Source organism: Rattus norvegicus, chromosome 18 (genome assembly GCF_036323735.1).
Source record: "Rattus norvegicus strain BN/NHsdMcwi chromosome 18, GRCr8, whole genome shotgun sequence".
NCBI classification, from domain to species: Eukaryota; Metazoa; Chordata; class Mammalia; order Rodentia; family Muridae; genus Rattus; species Rattus norvegicus.
In genome coordinates, this window is record NC_086036.1 from 69,676,343 (window position 1) to 69,682,342 (window position 6,000).

Genomic DNA, 6,000 nt, shown 5'->3' on the forward strand with positions numbered 1-6,000 from the left:
GAGCCAATGAGAAGCTGGAAGCTGCGTGGGGCGTGGTTCAGGCCTGGTTCCGCCCCCGGCTCGGTTCCTCTCGGCGGCACCTTCCTGCGCCGGGTTCCTGGGTGTTAACTATTCTGAGGCCGCGTGCACCGGCTCACGTGCGACCCTGACGGCGGGAGGAGTGACTTGCTTCGGGGGAGCAGGGTAATACCCTGCTCCATGGGGACGCGCAGGGTGGCTTATCCCTGTCAGTGCCAGGTCCGCAGAGTCGGCGGCCGCCGCAGGGGCGTTCACGCGAGAAGATGTTGTGCGCAGGCGCGGCGCAGGGTCGGCGGGTACCAGTCTCCTAGTCCAACAGACAGGAGAAAATAGTGGTGTGGGTTCTCGTGGACCCCCGGGGCAGGAGGGAGGAAACGGACAGCACAGGAGAATGGAGAGAAGAGACCACAAGAAACGCAAGCTCCCTCTGTTTGGGAGAGCCATATTTTTCTGATTAGTATTTACTGATGTATTTAGATCTGTAAAATTCAGTGCCATCGTCCATGGCTGCTGGCCCAGTTACTGACCTACCGGGAATTTACTAATCATGAATGCTGCCACCGTCGCCGTAAATATGCAGTGTCCTCGGGGAAAGTGCTACAGGAGTTCATCTTCGCATCCTTGAAAGCAGCAAGGAGCCTACACACACCACAGAACTTCCCACGTCTGTTTCCCACTCTCAACTATGATTTTGGAGAATATTTGGTTTTTTGTTTCAGAAACCGTAATGCCTAGAAATTATTCACTGTAATGGAATCCATATACACTTAAGGGATAGGAACGGTAATTTTTAGAAAAAGATAAGAGGGTAAATAAGAGGCAATAAAGGGAGAATAAGAAAATTAAAGGTGATGGAAAAGTTTAAGAGAAGACAGAAAGCAGTTACACGACTCTGAACGTTGAAGGGTGGGGTACGTGAGGAAAGTCTACAATTATATGGCGGATGATAGGCATGCCTGCTAGAGTCACCGCCGCAGTAAAGAGGAAGTAGAAATAAGTGTGGCCTGTCATAACCCTGCCTGCCAGAAACGCAAGGTGTGGTCAGCTGAATGATGGACGCTGCAAAGTGCAAGTGTCATGAATTCATCGCTGACGTTCCGTTGTCCTTGACAGTCTACCCTGTGTTAGGATTATTCCAGGTTGAAGGGTTGCAAAGAAATGTCGCAATAGAATTAATTTTGCTTGAAGTCAATAGAGCCCTTATTAAATGCAATGTCTGCTAATGTCAAGAAGACAGGTGCCCATTTGCCTGATGTACTCTTGACTTGCAGATTTTCCCAAGAGATTGATCAAATGCCTTCCAGTGAAATGTCCAATGTACTAATGTCACTGTACAAACAAGTTAGCCTTTCTGCTGTTCTCCCACTTCCTCCTTTTCTCCCCCACCCCCAAGGGCTGGCATGGAGTGTGAAGTGGTTGATAGGGAATTATCCAGACACACATCACCGGTGAAAACCAGGCCTGGGTTAAAAAATGTGCCACCCAGCTGTACTGCATGACATCAATGACAGTGTCCTAAGATCGGGGATGAAGGCGTGATCTGAAGAGTACTGAGAGTGTGAAGAGCTGGGGTTTCTTCTCACCTGTTGTGTGTACACAAACATAGTGAAGGACGGTGACTCAGTCCTTAGAACTCTCCTTTCTGTAGGCAAGAATTATCACGCCGAAGGCTGTAGTCCCTGTGGTAGTAAAGCGGTCACTGCTTTGCAACTGACAAATCACGAAGCACGTACAAGCTTTAGAGAATTCTGTACTCTTGAGTTCACTGTTCAGCAAATACCTAACCTATTCAGTGTTGCCAGGATTGAGCAGTCTCATCCTCAGATGATACTGTTTTTTGATTCTACAGTAGTTGTAGCAAAACAATAAGATAGCTCATTAATATTTGCATTTATTTATGAATCTGGAAGGCGTGGGCACGCACATTGGGAGTCAGAGGTCAACCCATGGGAGTCAGTTCCTTCCACAACGAGGAACTGAACCCATCATTGGGTTTTGCATTGTGTCTTTTATCTGCTAAGCCACCTTTCTAGCCGTCACTAGTTAATACTTAAAAGGTGAAGATTTATTTGTTCTACTGGGGAAAACTAGAGTACACTGGTTCATATTTAAACAGGCAAAGAAATCACTACACTGTCTGGTTTTGTGTGTCAACTTGACACAAGCTGGAGTTATCACAGGAAAAGGAGCCTCAATTGTGGAAATGCCTTCATGAGATCCAGCTGTAACGCATTTTCTCAACTAAAGATCAAGGGTGGAGGACCCAGCCCTTTGTGGGTGGTGCCGTCCCTGGGCTGGTAGTCTTGGGTTCTATAAGAAAGCAAGCTGAGCAAGCCAGGAGAAGCAAGCCAGTAAGTAGCACCCTCCATGGCCGCTGCATCAGCTCCTGCTTCCTGACTTGCTTGAGTTCCAGTCCTGACTTCCTTTGGTGATGAACAGCAATGTGGAAGTGTAAGCTGAATAAACCCTTTCCTCCCCAACTTGCTTCTTGGTCATGATGTTTGTGCAGGAATAGAAACCCTGACTAAGACAGTCGTACCCATCTCTGCATCTCTAGGAAATAGGTGGGCATTTTTGTTTTCCACCCAGATTTAGCCTAGGGTTTTGAGCACACTAGACAACCATTCTGTTGCTAAACTATACCCCTAGCCTTCTTTTTACTCAAGCTCTCACAGGCTGGCCTCGAACTCACTGTTGTGTGGCGATTTTTCTAAAGGAAGGCAAAACATTCTGTCAGGCAGACTAGCTATGCTAGGCCCCTCTCTACGAGTGTGCGTAAGCAGCAAAGGCTGAGAGAAGCCCTTAGATAAGCCCACTTGTGTAGCAAACTCAGCTAAACTGAGCTGCCTAGAAGAGGCTTGACCCTACCTAGCTGCCTGTAACAAGACACCCACCAGCCTCCTGGGCTACCTGCTGGTTGTGTGGTGTACTCCAGCTCTCCTCCCTTGCGTCGACCATGCTTGTGTGGGGTTTTGTCGACTCGGGCTCTCTTTGAGTCCTTTCGTGCCTGTGCATAACCTCACTAAAACTCATTGGTTCACCAAGTTGGATTTCGTGGTGTCCTTACTTAGGTCATCAGTTCTGTCTCTGCAGTGAGTAGACATTGGTCGAAGGGTTTCGTTGCTGTGAGTAGACCCATGACCACAGCGACTCTCATAAAGGAAAACACTTGTTTGGGCCTGGCTTAGTTAATTATCGTTGTGCTGAGAAGCATGGCAGTGTGCAGGGAGACACGGCACTAGAAAAGGGGTTTTACATCTTAATCCACGGGCAGCAGAAGGAGACCGTGTGCCACAGTGAGTGTAGACTCAGCCCATGAGACCTCAAAGCCTGCCTCCAAAGTGACACACTTTCTTCAAGATCACACCTACACCCACAAGACCACACCCAAGCCTACACGGTCACAGGTCCTGATAGTGCCATTCCCTGTGGGCCAAGCTTTCAAATACATAAGTCTATGGAGCCATTCCTACTCAAACTGCCGCAACACTTGTTCATATCTTCCCAGGTACACTATCACAGTGCCTTCTCTGCAGCTGGTACAGAATTTTAAAACTACAAATGAAAAGTTCTGCTGTCTATGACAGTGGGTCAGGGGCACCCAGAACAAAGTATGATTATCATTACTGTTCTATTCCTAGTATTGACAGTTCTTATATTCTCAATTTCATCTAGCAGATGTTAAGATACATTCTACAAAGGAATGATGATATTATGAAACGAACAAAACTTTTTTTTTTGTACATTGAGCAGTAACTGGTAGAAGCTGAACAAGGCTTAATCACTTCCCGAATGGTCCCTAAGAGAATGAAAGAACTTCCAAAGAAGAGTCCCTAGTAAATGGAGCTAGAAGCTGAGGACCCTGACCGGAAGTGTGGCTCGACTCTAAGCAGAGTGTAGATAAGGAGCCTGTTTCGCATGCACTAGGGAAGAGTCATTGGATGCCAATGTGTTTGACTGTTGGGGTATGTGTGTAAATGTTTCTGAAAAACACTTTAATCCACAGCTTTTTAAGGGCTTGCTTCTTTACATGGAAGGGAAGAGCTCACCTTGGAACTTTGTATACTTGAGTCCTTCGTATACCCTCTCTTTCACACACACTTTTAACGTAGAACACCCCTTTGTCTTGACAGACAGAGATAGCTCCACTTTTCCTACCTATCCCAGAGGGCATTGGCAGGAGGAATTGGAACACAGTGCACATGAAATACAAACACAAGCAGAGTTCTCACTTAGACTCCCTGACTGGCATATAGGCGATGTTTGGGAAATAATATTTATATTTTGTTAGGCAGCTAACTTTTGCTGAAAATTGCTTTTCAAATCTCTTTTACATACTAAAATTATTTCACCACATGAATTAGACTATGAGACTGGCATATAACTATTGTTGGATTTTACTTATGGGAACACTGGAGACTAGAAGGCCACTCTCTCCAAAAGTCCCACTAGTAAGTAGAAAGGGGACACAAACTATCTTTTTGGTTTTTTTTTTTTTTCTTTTTTTTTTGTTCTTTTTTTCGGAGCTGGGGACTGAACCCAGGGCCTTGCGCTTCCTAGGCAAGCGCTCTACCACTGAGCTAAATCCCCAACCCCACAAACTATGTTTTAAAACATTAGTTTTAGTATTTTTCTGCACAAGTGGAAAACTGCTGAGTTAGAGAAATGTAAGTTTTACGGCCCCCACCCTGAACCCAGTGAGTAAAGAAATGTGGCAGTTTCAGGTTTGGGTGTTTTGCTTGTGTTTTGTTTCTTTGGTTTTGTCATTCTGGGGGTGGACTCCAGGGCTCCAGGCATGGCAGGCAAGCCATCCACTACAGAGCTTCTGTCCTGGCAGGTGAGTGGGGTACAAGCTCAAGGTCGCCATGCATCTATCAAGGGAATGGAGAAATGATGGCTATAGACAGAACCCCTCCCTCAAGGCATCCCTTTTGTAAAATAACAAAGCATTTACTCACACAAGCATCACAAGACAGTGTGTTGTTAGATGAATCTTCTCATATACAAATTATAAAAAGTAGTGTGGTGTGAAATGTTTGCAGGTGAGGTATACGACGGCAATGTTTGCACGCTGGGGAAAATGGAGATAAACAAAATAATATTGTCACGGTTGGCTGACATTTTTATGAGGGATTATTACACTCGAATTTCTGCCTTTGTGTTTAATTGGACATTTTGAACAGGCATTCTTCTAAATGCGAAGAATAAGCTCCAAGTACTGTCCTCATTCAAAAGAGGGATTACCTTAGAAGCTCTGCGGGGGACGTGACACGCAGGCAAGCCTTGATCGCTAGAGAACTTCCTTAAATGACACCTTGTCGGCTCCACAAAATGTTATCGGCAATTCTCAAATCCAAATGTTTCAAAAATATTGGTGGTTTAGGAGCTTGTGACAATCAGAATGTGTCACAGGGCTCTCTCTATGGTTTTTGTTTTCCCAACCTAATATAAATAGTTATTAATTTCTCTTCAGGAATGTGAGTACCGGGCTGCTGAGATGACTCAGGAGGTAAGGCACTTGCTGACCATCTAGGTTCAACTTCTGAGCACACGCATGGGCACGCATGCGCATGCATGGGCACGCATGCGCGCACACACACACAGGCGCACATAGACACACACGATGCATACATGCAGCAAAAAATTTTAAAGAACTGTCAATGCATTTTTCAGGCACAGCCCCAGATCCTATCGTATTACATAACATGCACAATACGAACCTCATATTTTTCTGAATCCAAAGGTTTCCAAATCCTCAACCCTAAGGACTTGTCCATTTGTATAATTTTTTTTAAAGGCTATCTTTGTCCCAGTGCAAGAACGTGAGGAAAGGCTCCAGGCAGTTCTTTCTACTTACTAGGATTAAATAGATTACTCAATGGCTTCATGTTTATGCGTGTGTGCACAGGTACAATTCTCTCCTGCACTATCTCCGGACTGCATGTTATAATGCTTTAAAGGGCTAAATGTCCTGTGAGTGAG

The 6,000-nt window shown here is 45.5% G+C and overlaps 1 long non-coding RNA gene across 1 annotated transcript; it reads left to right on the forward strand.

The window, feature by feature from the left end:
* Window positions 1-48: 48 nt before the first annotated feature.
* LOC134482960 (uncharacterized) lies at window positions 49-2,498 on the forward strand. The gene is made up of 2 exons (XR_010059735.1): window positions 49-183; window positions 496-2,498. It is a non-coding gene; the product is annotated as an uncharacterized LOC134482960 (long non-coding RNA).
* Window positions 2,499-6,000: the final 3,502 nt, after the last annotated feature.